This window comes from Petaurus breviceps, unplaced genomic scaffold (genome assembly GCF_028583685.1).
Source record: "Petaurus breviceps papuanus isolate PSGF00001 unplaced genomic scaffold, PetGlider_PUasm1.0 90895, whole genome shotgun sequence".
Lineage (NCBI taxonomy): Eukaryota > Metazoa > Chordata > Mammalia > Diprotodontia > Petauridae > Petaurus > Petaurus breviceps.
In genome coordinates, this window is record NW_027187372.1 from 36086005 (window position 1) to 36112519 (window position 26515).

Consider the following 26515-nt stretch of genomic DNA (forward strand, 5'->3'; position numbering starts at 1 on the left):
CAATCAACCAGGTCTTGGATAAATTTAGATGGGTGGGTGGGGAGCATCTTTTGTTCCCCAGGTTCTGACACCAAAATGTTAAACCCCATGGAAAACTGAAATCCTGTGGCTTTAGAGAGCCCAAGAGTTGCAGAATATCCCCATGTAAAGGGGTCTTCAAATTTGTTCTCCATAGATGGCAAATATGTACTCCCTAAATCTATTTATTTTTAGATTTAAAAAATTCAAACTTGTCAGAGAACAAAGTTACTTGCTTTTGAAGAAAAGGAAGAAGAAGGAGGAGGAGAGAAAGGAAGGAAGGAAGGAAGGAAGGAAGGAAGGAAGGAAGGAAGGAAGGAAGGAAGGAAGGAAGGAAGGAATTTTCCCATATCTTGATTAAGATTGGAAGAAAGGCTTATCGCCTCCCTAGTGGCCCATAGTAATATTACATGGTAGTAGCAGCCCTCCTATTTGGGGTAGATAGAGACTGGGAGCCTAAGAGTGATAGAAACGGAGAACCTGAGATCATCCGGAAAAGTAATCCAATCCTACCCAAACCATTGTCCATCCCACCCCACCCCACCCTCAATTTGGCCAAAAAAGGCTAAGAGGGGGAGGACTAAAAAGAGGGACACAGTTGGGGTAGTAGGATGGGGCTCTGGGTCCTGATAACTTTGGCTACTCAAGGAAGGAATCCAGGACTGAGAATCTTAACATATGATTAGAGTATTGACTCATGACCTTCTAGCTGTGTGACCTTGGGTAAGATATGTCACCCCTGTGAACCTCAGTTTCCTCATATGTGAGATGAAGTTAATATAAGTAGTATAGGAATTGATAATACCTAATTATCTGTCAATTTAAGTTTGAAAAGCTATAGAAATACTAGTAATCATAATGACACCATTTATATAACACTTTAAGGCTTGCAAATTACTTTACAGACATCATTTCATTTGATTCTCACAATAGCCCAGTGAGGTAGGCTTTATTGTTATACCGATTTTACAGATGAGGTAGCTTGAGTTTGAGCATGTTTGACTGATTTGCTCAGTCACAGGTTCAGGGAGGTTTGGAATACCACAGTTCTGTCAGGGAAAGGTGACAATCTCCCCTTTATCTGACATTTATGTTCCTGAAGTTCAAGGGGGATGAGAGCCTGAGGGGTACATAGTTCAGGACAGTATAAGCACAGCCCTTATGCCATGGGAAAAGGAAGAGGAAGAAGGGACTGCTGTTATTCCTAACTCAATCCTTGCTTTCTATATTCATTAACTAAAAAATGTGTATAGGTGGGGTGGCTAAATTGTTAGTCGTGACCCTAGGAGAGAGATCAGGCTCCTAAGGAGAGAGCTAGCATGACTGGAAGGAGCAAAAGGCAACACAAGATGGGAACAGAGAGAGAATTTAAGCTCTATTTAGGGATGACAGTCATATAGTGGAAGGGTGGTCATGGAGGATGGACATAAACATGGAAGTCCATTAGGATCCTCACTCTTCAGCTTCTCCAGTGAATTTTTTGAGCTGCCCAGGATTGCATGGCATCAGGGAGGCTACTGTGTTCCTTATGCTTAACCCAGGGTGGATGGTACACCTACTAAGTGTCTGAAAGGAATTTGAATTCTTGTTTTCCTGATTCCAGGTCCAGAATTCTATCCAACAGGACAACTGGCTAAATTTATGGGGTTGTAAGGAAAGTTCCTCATAACCAGTAATAGCTCACATTTATTTTGGAGAAGGAAAAGGCAAACGACTGCAGTATCTTTGCCAAGAAAACCCCCAAATAGAGTCACAAAGAGTGAGACATGACTGAAACAACTGCACAACCAGCATTTCTATAGAACTTTAAGGTTTGCAAAGTGCATCTCATCTCATTTTTGATCTTCAAAACAACCCTGGGAGGTAGGTGCTATTATTGTCTCCATTTTACAGAGAAGAGAGCTGAGGCTAGATAAGGTTAAGGGACTTACCCAGGGTCACACAGTAAGTGAGTCGGGATTCAAACTTGTATCTTTCTAGATCTAAGTTCAACCCTCTATCCATTGTGCCATCTAACTGCCTAATTTATAAAACCAAAGTGCTCTAGAAATGAGTTATTATTATGCTTTCCAGCAGCCACTTGGGTGGGGGAGAGAGTTAACACATTTCCCTGACCACAGGTCACTGTTCAGCTCAGGGGTGCCAGGGCTTTGAGTCTGCAAGAGCCTAGAGAGAGTCTATAATAGGAAACAAAGCCAAGAAGGCCACAATCCCCTCAGATGACAGCAAAGGATACAAGAAGGCAAAGTGGTCCCCAGGCTCTAGAGGGAGAGGAAGGATGGGGTCGGTTAATATATCACCTGATCGTGTTGAAAGGTTTACAAAAATCTGGTTATATTTTTTAATCATCTTGCATTTTAGACCTTTAAAGTACAAATATGGATTTCAAACATATCAAGGGAACAAATTAACTTAGAAAAATGGTAATGCTTTCCAAGGTTGCACCTGCCATGAAATCGCTCCAAGTTTGCATTTTCCCGGGGTCTCCGGTGTGTCATTACAACAGATTGATTGCCCTCCTCTCCTGAACAACTCCCCCATTAGAGGGTTATTGTATGGAAATTAATGGAAGGCTGGGAACATTTTTTTGCAGCTGCAGTAGTCGGAGTCAGTTTTGATTAAGCGATAGAAACCCGGCAGACTGGGGAGATCTCTTTGCTTTAGCAGGCTCCTTTATTATCGCTCCCGTCAAGTTTCGTTGCTGGAGCTACTCCCAGAGTGCTTCGGCAGCAGCCTCCTGGATGGTGCAGTTTACATTAGTTCATCTACATGTTTTTTAAAATGTCTCCCTGTTCAATTACCCCATTAGTAGGCAAGTTGGGTGTCACATTGAAGGCCAGTCTTCTTTCTCTTTCATTTTGTTCTTTTGTTTCCCCGTTCCCGTCTTCTCTACCCTGCCCCCTCCTCTATCCGATTTCCTCCACTGATGAAGGATCATGCCCAGAGAAAAGCTCCTATCCCGACTCCCGTGCTCTCCCCGTTTTCCTCCAATCCAGTGGGACGAACTAACTTAGTGATCAAAGCCGAACTGGCAGGGAGAGGGTCAGAGATTGAAGCAGACATGTCACCAAGGCTCCCAAGGACAGCTCTCTTCTGCACTGTAGGTCATAACTTCGCAAGCGTCCTTCAAAATCTGTGGTCTCACATGGATGTGTTTGACCTGCCTGGTGATTTCACTGGTGGAGAGGGTTTTCTGTTAAGGAGTCCTCTCTGCCAGTTCAGGTCAGTTCTCTTCTCTGCATCTCAGTCTTAATGTTGTGGAAGAGGTCACTTATCCAGTGGGTCACACTGAGAGTATAAGTCAGAGCTGAAAAACTGAACTCACTAAACCAGGCTGTCTCATGTCAATTATGACCATTGTAAATAAAAAACATTAATAATAACATAATAAGTAGCTGATAGACTGCAGAATTACGGCTCCTATTTTTTGTTTTTTAAGGTTTTTGTTTTTGTTTATTTTGCTTTTTGGAGAGGGAATGTAGGGCAATTGCATGTTTTTTTATGTTCTGAACTGTCTGTCTACCCACCCTGCACTAGAGAAGGTCACCACTTGACATACACATGTGTGTGTATATATACATACATATATATGTATGTGTATATATATATGCACATACATACACACTATATATCATTAGGAAGTGCAAAACCAAGACTTGAACCCATGTATCCTTATTCCAGGACCACTATGTCTATTCCCACCTAAAAGATGTGATGGGCAATATGGTATAATAATGAGAGAATACTGGGATTGGAGTCAGGGGATAGAGATTCAAATCCTGCTTCAGACACTTACCAGCTGCATAAGAGTGGGCAATTCATATCTATGCATAGTCACAGTTTCCTAATCTATAAAACAGGGATGATGAGAGTTGCCCTGAGAGACAGTAGGGCATAAAGGACAGAGAGGACCAGTCTCATAGTCAGGAAGACCTAGATTAGAGACTCTCCCTCTGATCCACAGTGCTGTGACCAAAGAGTAAGCCACATAACTATTATGTCCATAGTATCCAGAACACTCTCCTGTAGCAGCCTAATTACTAATTACTCTCCTTAACTCAGTTTCTCCCAACTCGAAACCACCCTTCTTTTAACTGCCCAAGTAATTTTCAAAAAACACAAATCTGAGTATCACACACACACACTCTCTCTCTCTCTCTCTCTCTCTCTCTCTCTCTCTCTCTCTCTGTCTCTCTCTCTCTCTCTCTCTCTCTCTCTCTCAATAAACTCCAACAGCCCCCTATCACCTTCACAGTCAAATAGAAAATTCTCTGTATGGTTTTTACAATCCTTGCAACCTGATTCTTTCCTCCCTTTGTGTTTAATTCTCTCCATGCTTTCTACTATCCAGTTTCACTGATCTATTTGCTATTCTTCAATTCTCCATCTACCACCTCTATATATTTGCATTGGCTGTGCCCCACACTTGGAATGCAGTGTCTCCTCACCTATGAAAACTAGCTTCCTTGGCTTCCTTCAACATTCAGCTCAAAGTTCACCTTCTACAGGTTTTTCTTGGGTCCCCCACCAAACTCCCCCATTTGCTAGTGCCTTCTCCCTAAGACTACCTTCTACTTGACCCTTTATATACCTCATATGCACATAGTTTTGTTTTGTTTTTGCATGTTATCTTCACATTAGAACATTAACTCCCTGAAGACAGGGATTAGGGGTTTTCTTTTTCTCTTCTCCTCTCTTCTCTTCTCTTCTCTTCTCTTCTTTTCTCTTCTCTTCTCTCTTTTCTTCATTCCTCTTCTCTCCTCTCCTCTTTTCCTTTCCTTTTCTTTTCTTTTCTTTGTGTCCTCAAGGCTTAGCACAATATCTGGCACATAATAAGCCTTAATAAATGTTGCTGACTGACTGACTGACCATTCAGATAACTCTCTGAGACTATAAATTGCATATACTTTGCCAGTCTGCATTGATGCCAGTATTCACCCCACCAGTGGAATCAAACATCCAGACTAAAACAAACAAAAAAAAAACTTGCACTACCTACATTACAAGATGTTGTCAAGACACCTCTTGGTGAGCCCTCACATGCTATATAAATGTAGTGGTGTTACTTTCTTTCTATTCTGCTATCTCCTTCCTTCTCTGTCACACCAACCAAAGAGATTCATATATTCTAGCCCCATACAAGTAAAAAAAAGTGGTGGAAGGAGGGCATAGGATGATGTCCAGTGAACCTGTCAGGTCAGATCTCACCTACTAGAGGCTGTTCATGTTGAAATTCCAGCCATATGCTTTGTTAAGCGCTGGGCCTATTAAGACATCTGATTCCTATGGCAAAAGAGGGAAAAGTCTAAGTGAAATGGATATTTGCAAATGGTCAGGTTGGGGTATCTGGCCCTGAATCTGATGAATACATTTTGACTGGCTGACTACTGTATATTACTCTTAGGTCAGGGTCTCAGAATGGAAGCCTTTGGAGATGTGTTCATCATACTCTAGCAGCCAATTTCAAACCCCCCCCCCCCAATACTTATACTCAGAAGGTGAAAAGGAAATTAGAGTATTTTTCATTCAACAATAGCTCAGTCTGGAGAACAAAAAAAGATAATAATCACCCATTTATCTAGGAGGAAGGAGCAAAACAGGTGCAAATACAATAGCATGGGCCCCAAGGACCCTTTGCAATATTTCCCCACATGGCAAGAACTGGAATGATAGCATCAGGACTAAAGTGTTGTTCACACTTAACTCTGATCTGATTTCCCAAGCCCAAGCAACTCTCCCTGGGTTCTAAAATATAGGAAAATGTACATGTTAAAAATCCCAACATGGTGGAACTTAGAGGGTAAGGAGTGGGGCTTTTCTTACCAAGTGGAGAAGAGGCAGATAGGGATGAAGTCCCACATTTCCCTCTGTGAGAATGAGTGAAATCTCATAACTGGGAAAGAGTAATTGTTCTGTCAAAAGTGTAGTGGCAAGCTAAGAAAGGGAGAGCAGGTTCGACAGTCAGTCAACAAGCATTTATTAGGTGCCTATTTTCTGTCTCTGCCAAATGCTGAGGATACAAGAAAGGCAAAAACAAAATACAGGAAAAAAAATGATGATCTTCTTTCTAGGATCTCATAGTCTAATGGAGGAGACAACACGAAAAGAGCTATGTACAAATAAAATACATACAAATTCAAATGGAAATACAAACAGAGGAAAAGCACTCAGGAAAGACTTTTCTTGTAGAAGGTAAGATTTGATCCGGGACTTGAAGGAAAGTCAAGAAACTCAGAAAGAAAGATGAGAAAGATGAACCAGGTATGGGGAACAGTCAGTGAAAAATGGTGGGAGTAGGGAGATGAAGTGCTTTGTACAAGGAACAGCCAAAAGGCCTATTGTATTGGATCACAGACTACATGGGGGTGGGACAAATAAAATGTCAGGTCAAGGTCAAGATGTCTAATAGGCAGTTGGAGATGCAAGACAAAAGGTTAGTAGAGAGGTTAGGGCTAGATACATAGATTGGAAAATCATTAAAACAAGAATAATAATTAAATCCATGGAAGCTGATGCAATCAACAAGTAATATTAGAGTATGTATGGAAAAGAGGAATTCCAGATAGATCTTTGGAAAGCAAATATAACTATGCTCACTGATAGGTTCTAAGAAAATGGGTTTGAGAACCTGCTGAATGGTTCTCGTTCCTTTATATCATATTCAACATACTCTGAACATAGGGTGGGGCTAGAAAGAATGTGATATTAAAGTGGATCCATTTTCTTCCATGTATAGAGGGCTATCCCTAATAGAAAGAAAAATATTTCATGCTCCTTTGTAGCATTTGGTCAACTATGTGACCTCAATGTCTGTCCCTACAGTATTTTTATGTTAAAAGACTTTTGTTTCTTTGCATTGGATAGTAGAAAGACCATGAAAATAAGAGTTAGGAGATCCAGTTTCTCCCTAGCTCTCTCATTGGTTTTCTTTGGGCTTCAGTTTTCTCCTCAGATTTTTCGTAATACTTTACCTGATTCTCTTGTTTACACATAGTAAATTCTCTTATATTACAGTTATTTGTACATATGTCTTTTTACACCTCCATTAGAGTTCCCACTGGGGCACTGTGGATGAAGGGCTGACCTTGGAATCAGGAAGAGCTGCCTGGGACAATACTTGCTGTATGATGAGACTCTAAGTGTTATCAGTCTGAAATGCTGGAAAGTAGTTTTATTCCAATTAAAATCATTGGTCTATAACATTAACAAACTCATAACTCTAATCAATTCAGTATCCAATTTTGACTTAAGACTGGTGCTTCCTACAGAAGGTGGTAGGTTTGCAGATGGAGGAATAAATCTTTCAGACTTGGCCAATGTGTTGATTTGTTTCCCTGGAAAAAGAAGACTAATTCCATCTTGGAACAACCTTGACCATTAGAGCTAATATGACAAGTACATTCTTATGAAAACACAGGGATACTTGTGAAGCAAATTGCTTTAGAAGGTAAAAACATAGATATTACAGAATTACAATGAAAATGTAGAAACTGAAAATTTTTATAAGGCCCTTGACATTTTTTTACTATTTTCTACTATTAAGCAATTCCACCTTTAAAAATATAAAATATCAAATTGTGCCATGTAGAAATGGAATAGTGTTCAGAGTAATGATTCTGTTTTCCTTTGTTTAATCAAATAAAATCTTTTGGTTTATGTGACTGACTAGGTCTGGTTTTTGATACACATAACTTCACTTTGTTGTTATAAGTGAAGGGTCTATTAGTGGGCCTAGTGTGGAGATAGGAGAAGTAAAGTGACAGTAAAGTGGAAAAACTATAAATGAAACCATTTTTTATTTTATAAAAGAAATCAGAAATATAAACCCAGGTTAGTATATGAGTTCAGGATCTATTTTATAGCTCTTCTTGCATCTATATCATTTAATACAGTTTCTTACATATACTAAGACATTAATAAATGTTGAATTAAAGAACCTGAAGAGATAATATCTGACGTCCCTTTCAGCTATAAAGTGAACCTAGGATAAAAATGCTCCTTGTTGCTTGCTGGTATGCTGTGGAATGTTATTGTGTACAATTCTATCTGAAGCAGAAAAAAAGGAAAGAAAGAAGGAATGAAGGAAGGATTTATTAAGCACCTACTATGTTCCAGACTATAACTAAACACTTGATAAATATTATATCATTTGATCTTCATAACAATACTGAGAGATAGGTGCCATTATTATTCCCATTTTAGTTGAAGAAATGGAGGTAGGCAGAGGGTAAGTGAATCACCCAAGGTTGCATAGATAATATCTAAGACCAGAACTGGAATTTAGGAAGATAATCACTTTCCCAATGCCCCCACTTCACCCCCCTAAACACATCCATTGGTGTTTCTGTGCTCTGTTTTCAGATGTACCATCCCCATGTGAGAACCCTTTCACCATCTACCCTCTTACCCAAAAATAATCCATTATTTGGGGGAATACTTGCAGTTATCAGTAAAAGCAGTAGTTCATAAACCAACCTGTCCACTGTCTCCAATTTGTCCCCATATGAATCCATCTGGGGATTAACATTGGACAGCTCTAGAATGACGTGCTGGGAACCAATTTCTCTTTTCCCCCTTGGGCAATGTATTTCAACCACCTTCCACCTAGCAACATAATCCCCAAAGCTCATTTGGGAATCTGGCTCATCTTGGTCCCTCTCAAAGCCTTTAATAGCCTTGAAGAGACAAGCTGTCTCCCCAGGGCTGATAATTTACGATCCCGATACCATGCTCTTGGAAGAGCATCAGGAAAGTATCATCAAAAAGGCTCCCTCCTACTGGGATTTGGGGGTGCAGTGCCTGCTTGTCTCTCTTCTCCTTTCCTCTCACCCCTCCCTTCTTCCCCAAGACATTTAAAGCAATGGAGGTGAAAAGCTCTGTGAATGTCTCACAAGCCACAGGTATCATTGCGGGAAGCAGCTCGTGACTATTTCAGCCCCTGCAGTCATCAGGGTGTTTGTGCTGTTTCTTACTGTTCTAAAAGTGCATTGTTGCCGGCTGTCTTGACAGGCCAGGGTGATACTGGGTCATGATTTTCCTCATGCTGAAGAAGTTGACTCCCATTAAGAGACCTGTAATCATATCAGTTTGCAGGAGAAGTATCCCACAGTTAAACTTCTCCCTGTAAATATCCTTCCTGAGTACAGAGAGAAAGGCAATAGGATTGCCCAAGCCCTATCCATCTTCAAGATGCATTTCATGAAGCAGACAGACCAACCAGAAAGATGCTTCCAATAAGAAATCCCATTAATAGTGTTCAGCTTTTTGCTCAGTGGCCCTTTGACTATAATTCTGCAGGAAGAGTTCAAGCATGTGTCCGGTGAGCCTTCCATTGACCTCCAAGAATAGATTGTCTAAGTGACATTTGAGGACAGCCTGGCTGAAAAATGCCTGGTGACTCTGATCACAGGGGAGGAGACAGGCCAGGAAGTTACAGGAAATGGACGTGAGTCAGTATAATGTCAAGCTGACAAAGGGAATTGGTGACAGGAGGGCAGTCAGCATCAGCAAGGTCCAGAGTGCAATGTGAATGAGGGAATCAACTCTGGAGCAGGAAGAAAAGAGAGTGTTCGATGCTTTAAGTTTTTAAAACTTGGAAAACACCCTGCAAAATACTCAACTGCTTAGTTAACAATTCCTAACTTTTCTAGTTTGTTACTAGACTTCAGGAGATGTGAAATCCACCAAAAAGGTTGTTTCCAAGAAACATACTCAAAATATAAAGATTCATATCGTGTTATAGTCAGGGCAGGATTTATTATTCTTCAGGTAAAAATTAAGAAGCAAGGGTAGCAGTTACAATCTCAAAAAAGACAACAGTAAGAAGACATAGAAAAAATATCTTGCTTAAAGGCACCACAGTGAAATAATATCAATCCTTAATATGTTCAACAAATGGCATAGCATCTAAGTAGTTAAAGGAAATAAATGCTCATGGAATCACCAGGAGAAATAGACAGTGAAGCCACAAGAGATGAAGACCTCAATGTAGTCCTTTCAGACCTATAAAAATGTAACCATAAATAAACAAACAAGAAGGACATCAATAAACTTTCAGGAAAATTAGATAAATAGATCTCTGATAATTACTAAATAAAACTAGGACTATATATCAGTTGTCCATGGCTCCTTTAAAAAATTGTAAGATATTCTAAGCTGAGAAATTTGCTAAACAAACACTGAAAAACAAAATGTTAGATATAGTCTTTACTGACCGCAATGCAATAAAATATTTAATCAATGAAAGGTCATGGAAGAAATAATTTGAATGTTAATGCAAACTAAAAAAAAATAGTCCTAAAGAACTGATTGTTCAAAAAAATCATAGGCAAAATATGTCCTTTCATCAAATGAAAAGACAACAATGAATGAGACAGATTATCCAAACTTTTGGAATATAACCCAAATCAATCCTTAGGAAAAAATGTTTATCTCAAAACATTTTCTTTGACAAAGAAATAAAAGATCAATGAACTGAGAAAGCAATGTTTAAAAAAAAATAGAAAAGCAGCATTACAACTGAACACCAAAATAGAAATTCTGAAAACCAAAGAAGAGAAAAAGAATCTAGAAATCATCCTTCAAGAAATTCTCAAGGAAAATTGTCCTGATATTTTAGAACCAGAAGGCAAAATAGAAATTGAAAGAATTCACCGATCACCTCTTGAAAAAGATCCCAAAAAGGAAACTCCTAGGAATATTATAGCCAGTTTCCAGAGTTCCCAGATCAAGGAGAAAATATTACAAGCAGCCAGGAAGAAACAATTTGAATATTGTGGAAACACAGTCAGGATAACACAAGATCTGTCAGTTTCTACATTGAAGGATCGAAGGGCTTGGAATATGATATTCCCGAGGTCAAAGGAGCTGGGATTCAAACCAAGAATCACCTACTCAGAAAAACTGAGTATAATGTTTCAGGGGAAAATACAGTCATTCAATGAAATTGAGGACTTTCAAGCATTCTTGATGAAAAAACCAGAGTTGAATAGAAAATTTGACATTCAGATAAAAGAAGCAAGAGAAGCATAAGAAGGTAAAAAGGAAAAGAAATCATAAGGAACTTTTCTAAGTTGAACTATTTACATGCCTACATGGAAAAATGATAATTGTAACTTATGAAACTTTTCTCAGTATGAGGATAGTTGATGGGAATATAAATGTATATATTTAATCTGTATACATACATATATATAGGAGGGTATATGGGTGTATGAATACATATGTGAGTGTATGTATATATGTGTGCAGGTATACATAGACAGAAGGTAAAGGATCAATTTAATAGGAAGGGAAGATACTTAAAAGGTGAAATTGAGAGGTGAGAGAGGGATATAATGAGAGGAAATGGGGAAAGACAGAATGGGATAAATTATCTCATACAGAAGAGGCAAGGGAAAACTGTTACAATGGAGGGGAAGAATAGGAAGGCAAAAGGGAATGGGTCAATCTTACTCTCATTGAATTTGGCTTAGGGCGGGAATGACATATACACTAAATAGGGTATCTTGCCCTACAGGAGAGTAGGGGGGAAGGGGATGAGAGGGGGGATGATGGAGGGGAGGGAAAGTTGGGGGAGGGTAGTTAGAAGCACACACTTTTAAAAAGGGACAGGGTTAAAGTAGAGAATAGAACAAGTTGGGGGTGGGATGGGATGGAGGGAATATAGTCAGTCTTTTATAATACTCTGGAAATGTTTTTTTGTAGCTATACATGTACAACCTATATTGAATTGCTTAACTTCCAAGTAAGGGTGGATGATGAGGGAGGAAGGGAAAGAATCTGGAATTCAAAGTTTTAAATTCAATTGTTTAATATATATATAAACATGCAACTGGGAAACAAGATATACAGGCACTGGGGTATGGAGATACATCTTGCCCTATCGGAAAGCTGGAGGGGGGATAGGAGAGAATATAGGAGACAGCAGATTGGGGGAGGGGGTATACAGTTAGATTGCTGTTTTGGGGTGGTGGGTAGGAGAAAAATGGGGAGAAAATTCCTAACTCAAAATCCTGTGGAAATGAATGATGTAAACTAAAAATAAACATAAAATTTAATTTAAAAAAAAGAAAGTTTCTTAAGCATAACCAGAAAAGAAACAAAATTGTTGTTTTTCATAGATAATATGATAGAGGACCCAAAAGAAGCCAACTTAAATTTAGTTGAAGTAATTAATAGTCAATAGGGCACCAGGATGAAACCTATGTAAATCGTTAACTTTGAATCTCAGTCTTCTAACTGAAAAGTCTAATGCTTTCCCCTGTACCACCTCAATGGCCATTTTGAGTTAGACCTTGAAGGATGAGTAGGATTTAGATGTAAAGAGGAGGACAGAACAGTTCAGTCAATCAACAAGAATTTATTAAGTGAATGCTATGGGATAGACAATATGCTAGTTAGTGTGATGAAACAAACTAAGTAGTCTGGAAGGAGTTTACACTCCATTATTCCATTCTTGGAAACAATACATGGCTATATTTATGTAATGATAATAATAATAATAATAGTTAACATCTATATAGCATTTATCATAAGCCATGTACTAGGCTAAGCACTTTACAAGTATCATCTCATTTGTTCCTTATAACAATCCTGAGAATAAGGTGCTATTATTATTCCTATTCTACTGATGAGGAAACTGAGGCAAACAAATTAAATGACCTGCCCAGAGTCACATAACCAGTAAGTGTCTGAAGTCAGATTTGAACTCAGGTCTTCCTCACTCCAGGCCTTACACTCTATCTACTGCACCACCTAACTACCTTAGACTAGAACCCAGATCTCGACTTCCAGTCTAATACTCCAACATTGAAGCCACATTGCAACTGGAGAGTCCATATTTGGAAGCAGTTGGAGCTAAGATTGGGACCAGGTTGTGGGACCTTCTGCATGTCAGGCTAAAAGAGGAGGGACTGACGTCCTTGAATTTGGGGTTAGTAATCGTGGTAGGGTGAAGGCAATGAGCCTCCTGGAGGAATATTTCTAGGCAGATGCTTGACTGCAGAGCTGGATGTTGCTATTGTCTCATGTCCAAGAAGAAAATGTCAACAGCAACATTTAATGGCTTTGGTAGGAGCCATATAAGAAATCTCTGCAGAAGGAGAAATTGCAGTGGTTTGATCCCCATCCAAGTGACTACCACCTGCCATTAAGCAGAAAATGAAAACAAGAAGAGAAAGAGACAACAGAGCACTGTGTGAATGCTGAAGATGATCAATGGACTGGAGGGCAGCCTAGGAAATGAACAAAAAGCAAGTGAAAAACAATGAATGCCCAGCTTCTCACCAGTTACAGGTCAGGGAGACTGCTGGGTAGATGATAACTATTCATTTTTGCATTGGATCCTAGCAGGAAGTAGCCCTGCCTGCCTAATACAAAAAGCTCTCATTTTTCAAGAAAAGACAAGGTGATCTAAACAGAAATGTAGTAAATGGTGGGAGAGCAACTGTCTATCCCACTGGCTCTGACTTTAACGTTTCAATTTTTATGCTAGTCCACCCAATGGGGAAGCCTTCCCCTTTCCTCTTTGTCTCTACACCCAATTCATGCTTCAAGGTCCAACTCAGAACCCACCCATACCATGGAGCTTTCATAAAATGCTCTGAACTCCAGTAAGCTCTCTTTTTCTGAACCTTTTCTATAGCATTTAGGGTTTAAATGAATTGAGTACTTAATGAATTGAGAACCTAATTTAGGACCTAATGGATTTAGCCTTGAATTTAGGCCAAAAAAAAAAAGTTAATTTCAAATCCTACCTCTTCTACTTAATAGGTATATAGTTGTAAGCAAGTTGCTTCCTCATTCTTGTCTGCAAAATGGATAGAATGATAATGTGGCATGAGAAACTACTACCTACATCACAGGATTGCTATCTATGAAGTTCTTTGTAAGGCATTATATGAATTGAACTTTTATTATTTGCACAGTCCTACTATACCTTGTTTTAGTATGGAGATGATTGAATTCTTGAATGTTATGTCAATGAAACACAAGTTCTGAACACAATTTGAAAGGCTTGGAATATAGGCCTGGGAACTGATTAGGTGTCTGGGGGCTACCTACCTAACTTCAGAAGCTTGTCGTTGGAATAACAATAATTAACATAATAATAGATGACATTTACATAGGAATTTTAGGTTTGTGAAAGTGGTTTACTGCATCAGTTCATATAAGTCTTCTGAACTTTCTCTGAATCCATACCTTTCATCACTTCTTGCAGTTGTTGAGTCAGTAGCTTTTCAGTTTTGTCCCACTCCTCATTACCTCATTTGAAGTTTTCTAGGCAAAGTTACTGGAATGGTTTGCCAATTCCTTACCCAGTTCATTTTACAGATGAGAAAACTGAGGCAAACAGCGTTAGGTGACTTGCCCAGGGTCACACAGCTAATAAGTGTCTAGGGCCAGATTTGAATTTAGGGAAGATGAGTCTTCCTGATTCCAGGCCCAGAATTCTATCCACTGCACTTATCATTTCTTACAGCACAATAATTTCCTGTCCTATTCATATGTCACAATGTGATTAGCTATTCCCCAATTAATAGGCATCCTCTTGGCTTCCCGTTCTTTACTACTACAACAACAAAATGCTCCTTTAAATACTGTCATACATATGGTTCCTTGCTATCCTTTGACTTCTTTGGGATATGTCTAGTAGGTGGTATCTTTGGGTCAAAAGCAATATACAGTTTAGTGCCTTTTGGAGGGGTTCCAAATTGTTCTCCAGAATGGTTGGACCAGTTCATTGCTTACCCAACAGTGCATTAATGTGACTGTTTTCCAATAGCCCCTCCAACCTTTTTTTTTTCTGCCATCTTTATGCTCTTGGCATCCTTTCTATTATCTGATGAATGTGAAATGGCATCTCAACATTTCCTTTTACTTAAATTTCCCTAATGATTTATTATTTGGAGTATCTTTCATATGCTTGTTAAGAGCTTATGTTTTTTCCCTTAAGAAATGCCAGTTCATTTCCTTTGACAATTTATCTACTGGGAAGTGGTTATTATTTTTATATATTTAAATCCATTCCTTATACATCTTGGATATCATATCTTTACCTGAGAAATTTGCTGTAAAGACTTTCCCCAGTTAATTTCTTAATTTAGTTAATTTGTTTATTAAAATTGGGTATTGCTAAAATCGTTGTAATTTTTTACTGCTTTGATTTGCTTGGTCAAAACTTTTTCAATTTTATGTAATCAAAATTATCCAATTCATCTTTCATGCTCCTCTCTATCCCTTGTTTGGTCACAAACTCATTCCTTATCCATATTCATAAAAAAAAGTATTTTCTTTCTTGCTCATTTAACTAGTTTACAATGTGAACTTTTATATTTAGGTCATATAGTCACTTGGTGTTATATTGCATGAGATATTAGTCTAAACCTATTTTCTGTCAAATTGCCTTCTGGTTTTTCCAGTAGTCTTTGTTGAATTATACCAGTAGTTGGGGTCTTAGTGCTTAGTAATCAATATGTTACTATAATCACCTGCTTCTATGTATTGTCCACTCAATCTCTTCACTTCTCTATTTTAAAATCAGTAGTCAATGGTTTTGATGATTACTGCTTTGTAGTGGAATAGAGATTATTCTGTCCCCCACGGTTTGTATGTCAGACATATTACATCTCACCCCTTCCTCAGAGTTCTTCCGTACCCTAAAAGGACATGTCTAATCTCTTTGTCATTGGCTTCAGCTCCCACCATTAATGTTCCTCAATTTTAGGACTCCTCTGAACTCTAGTTTCATTTAATCACTTACCAATCAGATTAGCTTTACAAAGAATATTTACTTCAAAACTATAGCAAGAATAAACATATAAACATCACCCCTCCAACACTTAAGGGTATAACACCCCCCACCCCCCCGCCATTCTGGAGAGGCTAAGGAAATTAGATTTACAGCATAGTTCAATAATCAAATCACACAGTCCCATCAAATTCCAAGCTCAAAGCCCTTCTTGGGATGGACTTGAGTTCCAAGCACCCTGATTTCTCAGGGCTTCCTTGCTGGCCTGGCTACAACTTCTTGCCTAGAATCCTTCCTCCAAGTTCCTTACTTTGAACTCCTGACTTTGTTCTAAGTTTGAGGATTCCAGCACCTGGACCTAGAACTTAAAAGGACAGATGAGGAAAACTAAAACCAAACCCCAGAGGAGAGGATCTACAGGGGGAGATAGGAGGTAATCTTTATCTTTAGTCAGTTTAGTTCATGACGTCCATGCTGCGAGAACAGGATTTTCACAGCTTTTGGATGCCTCAGGAAAGAATGAGAGACTGTCCCTATCTAGTAGTTTTAAAGATACAGCCTGTTCAAGCTATATTGACAGTTGAAAGAGACTATTCCTACCCACCCGGTGCACAGAAAAGTGAAGAATGTCTTCTCCCAGAAGATTGACCTCTCCTAAGTGGACACCTTCATGTTAAGTGATCTGGGCATGTGTAAAGTGAAGCCCTGTTACACTCTTATAATTTTTGTACTGTTAGGACCTTGTGATAGGACCAATATCTATAAGAGTTCTCTCTTCTCCCTCTTTTCCCAACATCTGAAGGTATGGGCATCAGGACACCCTAAATAGCCTCCTCTCTTTCCATTTTCCCCTGCATTATTTCCCTTGAGTTGCTTGACCTTTTATTTCCCTAGATGAATTTCATTATTGTTTGTGCATAATAATCCACCAATAGTTTCATTGTTATAGCACTGAATGAATTTCAGTAGTATTGTTGTTTTTATTATATAATTACATATTGTATGTTATGTTATGTTATATCCAACCATAGACAATTAATATTTCTCAAAAATACTGAAGAGGAAGAAATCATATATCTGAAATACTGAAATGTTATTTATACTATTCAATATGACACTTTATTGTACACTACCTAACATTGACCTCTGATTAATAGGATAATGAAATCTCTGAGGTGGAAATGACCTCAAAATTCCAATTTGTACCTTCCCTGTAATCCCTGATAATTATGCTATCATGCCATCTTCCCAACTAGGTTTCCATTTCCTTGAAAGCGTGCGGACTGTGTTTTATTCCCCAGAAACATAGTAAACATTTAATCATTATTTGTGGATTTACTTACTTTCAACAGCAACCACAGAAAATCCTCTCACAAAGAACTAGGAGACACAGTAACTAAAAGGTTTTCAGTCACTGTTGTTCAGTCATTTTCCAGCCATATCTGACTTTTTGAGATTCCATTGGGATTTTCTTGACAGATATATCAGACTGGTTTGGCATTTTTTCCAGTTCATTTTATAGTTAAGGAAACAGAGGCAAACAGGGTTAAGTGACTTGCCCAGGGTCACACAGCTAGTGTCTGAGGCCATATTTGAACTCAGGAAGATGAGTTTTCCTGATTCCAGGCCTAGCACTCTCCACTGTACTACCTAGCTACCAAAAAGCTTTCAGAGATATTTTTATATAGGATGTTACTGTATTTTTCTCTCTTCTTATTGCCAAGCTTAGAGAGGATATGTGAACTTTGGCAATGTGGGTCTGAACCCAAAATCAATGACCATGTCCAAATGCACTGAGCATGAACAGAACCAGGCCATAGAATAAATAATTGGCTATCTCAAACACCTAAAATGCCCATTATTGCCAATACTTTTCTGCAAACAATTTTGAATTCAATTAGCACTGATTGATGTCTGGAGGAACATTTTCTAATCAGAGATGCTTCTGTTTTCTGTCCCTGACAATATTTCATGGTATTCCCTGGCAGCTTGGAACCCCTTCCCCACCTGCCACACTCCCATGCCAACGGTTGCCCTAAGCTGATGGATCTTTTTTCAGTAGCAAATCATTTCTGTCTTACATATTGCAGTCCTTCTTCAGGAGCTTTGTCACACAGCACATAATTGGCTGTGTCTGGCTACCCACACTCTTTAATGTCATAGATCATATATGCAGAGCTGAGTCCCCAGAGAACCCCAGAGACCTTACGGTTTCAGGCAAGTTGTAGGATATACATATTTTACTTAATCATCCTTTAGGTACAGGGTAGTGATGGTTAAGGGCTTCTTCTGTCTACCTAAATAATCTCACTGGCCAGTTACTGATGAGTGAAGGATGTGCTACATTAGTGAGTTTGTCCATTTGGGTTCTGTCCTACAAGACCCAAGGCTTCTTCTAGGGGAAATCATGGTCAGCATTTTCCCTGCTCATGGCTCCCACATTCCCTCAGCTGAGTAATTGCATCTGGGTGCTGCAGCTGCAGAGCACACATCTAATTAAAACAATTCCTACACACTGCTGTTAGAATCACTTCTGAATGTCCCCATCCTATAAACATATCATATTATAATATTAATGGGGAATCTGTTCCCTTTATTTCCTCAGTCACTTCACAGTTCATTGATTAACCAGATGCCAAGCATACATTCCCTTCCCTCTGTGTGTGCAGAGCTTTATCATGGAGAGCCCATTATCAATCCAGTCCAAAGTTTCTCAGGGAGGCTTTTCCTATCAATTGTTTCCTTCTGGTTCATAGCATATGGACAGTTTATTCTCTCATCAATCCTCAATGGGCCATTCGTGTCCTTGATAATAATAACAGCTTTAATGTATGTGTTCCCATTTCAGGATATATAAACGGTTATCTTGAGCTAATTTAATTAAGTAGCACCCGGGTCATTGTCCATCATGCCATTCTTCCACTGCCAATTTTTTTTTTTATTAAGCCTGAAGTCCCTAACTTTCTCCCCACCAGAAACAAGGGAGGGAGTCAGAAAAGGCATGAGATAGGGACAGGGTGGTATTAGAAAGGGAAGGACTAAAAGACAGAGGGTGATTGGATGAGAGGATGATGGGAGTAAATTTCAGAGTCCAAAAGAAAAAGGTAAAGGTCTTATCACTCAACCTGACCTCTTGATTTGTATGCTAATAATATGCATTAAGTTATACTCGGGCTTTGCATGATACTGTAGGAACTTAGAATCATAGATTTAGAAATAGGAAGGATCTTAGAATTGATTTAAGACAGCCCCCTCATTTTACAGATGAAGAAATTGAGCTACAGAGAGGTGAAAACAGTCGGTCAATAAACATTTAATAAAACTTACTATGTGCTAGGTGTTTTGCTAAGCACTAAGAATACAAAAAAAAGAGGCAAAAGACAGTCCCTACCTTCAAAGAGCTCACAATATAACGAGAGACAACAAGCAAATAAGTATATACAAACTCTAAAGGATAAATAGGAAATAATTAAGACAAGGAAGACACTAGAATTAAAGAGGGTTGGGAAAGGCTTCCTACAAAAGATGGGATTTCAGCTGGAATTTAAAGGAAGCTGGGAAAGCCAGAAGCTGGAGATGTGGAGGGAGAGCATTGCAGGCATGGGAGACAATCAGAGAAAATGCCCAAAGCAGACAGATGGAGGGTCTCATTCCTGGAACGGCCAAGATGCCAGTGTCACTGGATGGTAGAGTAAGTGTCAGTGAGTAAGGTATGAGAAGAATAGAAAGGTAGAAGAGGGATAGGTTATAGAGGGCTTTGAACAGCAACTAGAGGATTTTGTATTTGATCTTGGAAGAGCTAGGGAGTCACTGGAGTTTATGGAGTAAGGATGTGATATGGTCCAATCTGTGCTTTAAGAAAATCATTTTGGTGACTGAATGGAGGATGGATTGGAATGGAAAGAGGCTTTGAGGCAGGCAGATCCATGAGCAGGCTACTGTGCTAGTCCAGGTGTGAGGTGATAAGGGCTGTACTAGAATGGTGGTAGTGTCAGAGGACAGAAAAGCACGTACTTTACAACTATTATCTCATATGATCCTCATAACAGCCCTGGGAGGGAGATGCTATTATGATCCCCTTTTTACAGTTGAGGAAACTGAGGAAGAAAGAGGTTAAGTGATTTGTCAAGGGTGTCATAGGTAGGAAGTATCTGAGGCAGGATTTGAACTCTGGTCTTCCTGATACCAGGTCCATCACTCTATCCACTGAGCCACTGGTTGTTGAGCTTTCTTAACTATTAATAATTTTTATTATCTACCTTTCTTATATTATTTTCATCATTATTTCTGGAAACTGAACATAAATTTAAGTCTTGGTATAGGAATTATTTTAAACCTTTAAGAAAATCTTACTATTTAAATGAAAGTTGAAAAAGCAAAGAAATACCCACCTCCTCCCTCTTTAGAGTAAATGATGAGATTGCAGTTGATGCTAATAGTTTATATTTATAGAATGATTTGGGTTATAAGGTACTTTATAAAAATATGATCTCATTTACTCCTCATCATAGCTTAGTGAATTTGGTGTTACTATATTGTTACCCCATTTTGCAGATGAGGAAATAGGTAACTTTTAAAAGGTTAGTCAGAGTAGCTGGTGTTTATATAGCACTATAAGGTTTATACAGTGATTTTTGTCCATTATCTCATTTGATCCTTACCACCACCACCACTTCTGAGACAGGTACTCTATTATTATACCCATTTTACAGATGAGGAAGCTGAAAGGGACCTCATCTAGACTAGGGATTGTTCACCTGTGTGTGTGAGTGTGTGTGTGTGTGTGTGTGTGTTACCAGCCTTCTTACCAGTCTGGAGAAATCTAAGGATCCCTTCTCAGAACGATGTCTTTAAAGGCATAAAATATTACATATGATTTTTTTTAAAAAAACATGTTATGTGAATGATAAGAGCTAGCATTGATACAGTGTTTTAAGGTTTGTAAAGAGCTTTACAGATATAGCATTTTATTCTCCCAACAATCCTGGAAGGTAGATACTATTACAATCTCCACTTCACAGAAGAGGAAACTGAGGCAGAGTGGCTTGTTCAGGGTCACATAACTAGTAAGTGCCTGGGGCTGGATTTGACCTTAGACTCTGGGACCCCTGATGCCAGGACCAAAGATCTATCCACTGTTCTTCCTAGCTGTCTATAATTGAATTACAACAACCAAAAAAGATTTTTTTTTTCAGTTTCCTGCCCCAGCTTAAGAACTTAGCTCATCTAGTTCTAGTTTCCTCAGGGTGAAGAAATCGAGACCTTAGCTAAGAGAGGGCTAGTGTCCATGATCATACAATTGGCAAATATCTTAAGTGGAATCTGAATTGTGATTTTATTATTTTTTTCCCAAGATAACATAGGTAGCGTCAGAACTCCGATTCAAGCTCAGGTTTTCTCCCTAGCCCAGTGGTCTTCCCATTATACCATGCTGCTGATCTCTAAGCCAGGACTCTTTCTGCTCCAAGATTCTTAGATTCTGTAGTTTTTGATTCTGTGTAACCTGGGTTATCCCTATAATGAGTCTATTGAAAGTGAAGTGCACCTTGCTTAAAGCAAGGAGAGTTTCTGGAGCCACAACTAAGTGTTAAAGATACTTTCTATATGTTTTGACCTTTATAGTTGGTCCCCTAGATAGATTTTCCAAAAGAGGTGCTGATGGGGAGCCAAGTAAAGGATTTGAAATCTTTGCCGTTCCTACTCCCTACAGAAAATGCAGGAAAAAAACATAACTTTGTACTCTCAGCATCTGCTTAGCAACAGCTGTTTCCTTTTGTGTGCCTGAAGTGAAACTCCTACCAGCATTGACCAGCTCTTTATCCTGTTAGAAGAGGCCTATTGAGTGGTAGCATCTGTGATTTTTGTCATGCTTTGTTCAAAACCTTGAGAGGCCTCACTGACTTTTCCTAAAGAATGGGGTTGCTTCACCTTACACACTTGCACTGTCCTGTAATCAAGTTAAGATAAATCAAGTGACCAAGCACATAATGAGTGCTTAAATAGTATATGCAAGGTTCTGTGTGGAGATATGAAGAAATGGAAAAAAAATGCTCTCAAGAATCTCACAATCTAATGGAAAATGAACATGAAAATAACTATATACAAACAGGGTAAGTCACAAATGATCAACAGAAAGTCGCTAGCATTAAGGGAGAATCTGGAAAGGCTTCTTTTGGAAAGTAGGCTATCAGCTGGGATTTGAAGGAGACCAGGAGATGGAGATGAGGAAGGAGAGAATTCCAGACCCAAGGTACAGCCAGTATAACTGCAGTAAGGTATTCATGTCTGACTCTTTGTGACCCCATTTGGGGTTTTCTTGGCAAGATATTGGAGTGTTTGCCTTTTTTTAGTCCACTTTACAGATGAGGAAACTGAGGCAAACAAGGTTAAGTGACTAACCCAGGGTCACACAGATAGTAAGTATCTGAAGCCAGTTTTGAACTCCCAAGGAGTCTTCCTGACTCTGGACCCCAATGCTCTATGCACTACACCACCTAGCCACTCCTCCTTGAGAGCAAGAACTCTTTTTCCTCTTTGTGTCCCCAAGCACAATGTAAATGCTTAATGAAGGTTTATTGAGTGACTGACTGACTAACTTTGGGGTCTGAGCACCTACCTTTGAATCCTGCCTCTGCTTCTTATTCTTTATGTAACCTTGAGAAGGTAACTTCCCCTCATGGTGCTAGTTTCATCATCTCCAACTTGAGGGGTCTGGGCTCAATACTTCACATTTGAGGACCCTTTTAGCTCTAAATCCCACTGTCCTGGGCCTCTGTTCAAGTCCCTTGTACAAGAATATCTCACTTTAAAAAAAGCTAATAAAGAAAAATCAATTGGTAAAGAGGCATCAAGGAATCACCCAATAGAATTTCTAATTTTGCATCAAGTACCTAGCACAGTATCTAGCTCAAAAAAAGTGCTTCATGAATGCTTGTTGGCTAATTGCTTCCTTTCTAAAGAAAAAGATTTATCATAGGATTCCTTTTAAAAGTAAATTTCCCTAACATATATGCCAACGACATTATTATTGTCATTATTATTTATGTGTAATTATTAACAACTTGATGACTCCTCTTGTCCTTTCCAGCTCTTGATCTATGATCCTAAGATATTCTGAACAGCCACAAATCACATTAACATGCTGCTCCATTTTATTTACAAAGAGCTTTCCTCATAATGACTCTATGAGATAAGAAGTATAAATACTATTATTTCCTGTTGTTTGCCACTAACTAGGCCCATGACCCTGAGTGACTCATTCCACTTTCTGGCTGATCTACAGAGAAGAGACCATGATCCTTAGAGGCCCCAGATGATTATCCTTGAGGCCCAAAAGTATTATAAAATGGTTTTGTGATTTTTCCTGCTGAGAATTAGGTAACTGAGGGTATGGGGAGCTGGTGGTAATGCTTCCCCTTGTATATGTTTGCTTATCATTCTATTTTGGACTCCACCAATTTTCCAAGACACCTGATAAGTTAATTCCCATGCCTGAGCAATTTGAACTTCTAATTGGGAAAGCTGAAGCTTCCCAAAGGCATGAGTCCCCCTACAGTTGGGAATATTAAAAGAATGATAGACCTTGACCCTAGGTACTTGAAATTTGACCACTTCGACAGCTACTTGATTTCCTCTTGGGGAAAATTCAGTGGCAGAGACAGACTTTGAACTCATTGTTCCAAAGTCCTTTTCTGGATTTAAAGGGATTTCCCTCTAATTTTTTTTTAAATTTCAGTCATCCATCTACCCCCCCCCCAAAAAAAAAACCTAAAACAAAACAAAACCACGATCCTAGGAGTCATCTACTCCACTCTCCTTGTTTTATAGATGAAGAAACTTAAGTTTCAGAGATATTAAATGACCTGTCCAAGATTGTGTGGCTAGTTAGTGATAAAGTAAGACTTGAAATCTAGAAGACCTCTTAACTCCCAATCAATTGGTCTCTTTATTGCACCAGGTTGCCTCCATATTTTTTCTTTCTCCCTCAGAAAACTGAGTTTGGTGAGCAACCCTAGCATTTCAGAATTGGAAGGGACCTCAGAGATCATTGGGTTTAACCCCTAATAATAGCATTTATATGTACATGTACATATATGTGTGTATACATGTGCATTTATGAAAAAAGTACATATATGTATATGAAACTTTGCATTTGGGATATATTATAATCCTATGAGTTAAGTAGTCAAATACTTTTATACTCATTTTACAGATGAAGAAACTAAAGATTAGAGAGCTGAAATGTACTTTCTTCTCACCTGTCTCATAGAACTCCTTACTTCCTTCAAGACACAGTTGCACTACCTTCTACATGACCTTGTTTCTTATCCTGCAACTGCTATAGTCCTGCCTTAGGACCCAGTATTTGACTACCTTGTATTGATTATGGTGGCAGCTAGGAGTAACAGCAAGCACCCTAGCATACCCAGGATGGCTGCTAGCATAAGTTCTTTGATCTATTTCACTAAAGAAAAGCAACTTTAAGGGGCCAACAATCATTAATTTTAAACATTTATACACACACACACACACACACACGTGTGTGTGTGTGTATTAAATTCACTTAGTTCAGGGGAAAAAGTCAGCACCCTGAACTTCAGAAAATACAAACAGAAATTATAAGCAGAAAAAATAATACAGAGAAAATAATACAATTTAATAGACCAAGAGAGAGGGCTTCTAGCTGTCTGACCATTACATACATACATAGCTAGTTACCAGAGAGAAAAACACCAACATCTGGGTTTTCAAAGCCAGGGGGATTCAACCCAGAGTTTCATCTGGCCAAATCACATAACCCTTCTCATAAGTGAGCCCCAAAGCAAAACCTCACCTCAGAGTATATGTACCCTTCTTCAGGGTCAGAGGACATCACAGACGTCATGACCTACTGCCTAAATACAAAGTAATAAAAGGTATAGGCCTTCCTGAAAAGCAAGCCTCCCTCCCCCCCAATCAAGCCCCTCCTGTTGGGTTCCACTTGAGTCCCATTAAGGGGCAGGAAAGATCTTCAAATTCCCTAGGCCTAGTAAGGGGCAAGGGAGATCTTCAAATTACCTCACCATTACACTAGATGACATAGTACCTAGAAGGATGAGCCTGGAGTCAGGAAGATTCATGTTCCTGAGTTCAAATCTGGCCTCCGATATTTACTAGCTGTGTGACCATGGATGAGTCACTTAACCCTGTTTGCCTCAGTTTCTCATCTGAAAAATGAGCTAGGGAAGGAAATGGCAAACCACTCCAGTATCTTTGCCAAGAAAACCCCAAATGGGGTAATGAAAAATTAGACACAACTAAGCAATTTATTATGTATTGGTTTTGTGCATGCATACATATCTACATACCTACCTACTTATACATATACATGAACATATTCATAGAGCATCTCCAAAAATTCTACTGCTCTAAGACTTTTGGTATACTGCAAACACATACATACTACATATATATACATACACATACATATGTGTATTCACATATACGTACTACATGCATACAATATACACAATACATACATGCACGTGTGTATGTATAGGAATGTAGGTATAGATGTATACATGCATCTACACATATGTGTGTATGTGTGTGTGTGTTATCTCTTCTTATAATATTCTTGAGAGTAAGGATTCTTTCTTTGCATCCCTAGCACTGTACCTGATACACAATAAGTGCTTAATGAATACTTGTTGATTAATTGGTTGACCTACCCAGGGCTATACAACTAGTAAGTTTTAGAGGTGAAATTTAAAAATAAATCTCCTCTGATTCCAAATCTATAATCCTTTCTTTTCTTTCCTGCCCATTCCACTTTGGAGAGTTCAAATTGTTAAGGAGTTTTCCCTTACCCATACCCTAAATCTGTCTCTCTGAAACATCCATCCATTGCTTCTAGTTATGTCCTTTGGAGCCAAGAAAAAGAGTAATCAATTTTCCCATAACATCCCTTCAACTACTTGAATATAGCTATCATGTACCCTCAAGTCTTTGCTTCTCCAAGTAAAACATCCCCAATTCCTTCACCTGGTCATTTCCCTATGGAAGGTCTATTGCATCTCATTCCATCCAGATTTATTGGAGATCATTGGAGAAAAGATGCTATATAAACCTGACAACAATGAATACTCCCAGAGATTAAATTTTGGTTTCCACATGACCTCCACTTCCCTTTCCTTCGAGAAACCCATTGCCTGCCTTGACTTCAGCACATTCCTCAGCCATGCGCCATCTTCAATGACAGGCAATCCATTTGAAGTAAAGAATTCTGTCAGTTCTCATTAGGATTGTTTTCTCTGGCATCAGCAGCAGTAGCCTTAGTTAATGCTGCTCCTAGCAAGCATCCTCTGGACCAGAAAATCATCCCATGCCAAAGCACCTTAGCTAGGCAAGGTAGAAAGTCATCCTCCAGAAACCACCTTATAACTTGGGATATCTTGTCAGTAGCCATAACTATACCTTTGGTTCCATTAAAATGAGGGCATCTTTGACAATAAAAGGGGAAGAAAAGTTTTCTTTGTAGCATTTGGAGGAGAGAAGCTCAATGGAAAGAAGACCTTAAAGGGAGTGAGAAGACTGCTCATTGTTCTGCAGAGGCATTAAGGCTTCAGACAATCATCAGGGTTCATTTATCTCCCACTTCCTATGGAGAGTTGCAATTATACCACTTACCTCCTCCTCACTGGCACTTGGGTGGGAAGCCATCAATGTAAAAATTATTCTGACCTTAGCAGATTTTGGGGAGATTCA

At 39.0% G+C, this 26515-nt stretch overlaps 1 long non-coding RNA gene across 3 annotated transcripts in view; it reads right to left on the reverse strand.

The window, feature by feature from the left end:
- LOC138151250 (uncharacterized) overlaps positions 1–26515 on the reverse strand; it is a 364336-nt gene that overhangs the window by 162033 nt on the left and 175788 nt on the right. The window contains exon 7 of one of the 3 annotated variants that reach the window (XR_011165777.1): positions 4855–5301. The exons of the other annotated variants lie outside the window; for them this stretch is intronic. This is a non-coding gene — a long non-coding RNA (uncharacterized lncRNA). Of the gene's footprint in view, positions 1–4854; positions 5302–26515 lie in introns of those variants that run through there. 3 annotated transcript variants of the gene reach the window in all.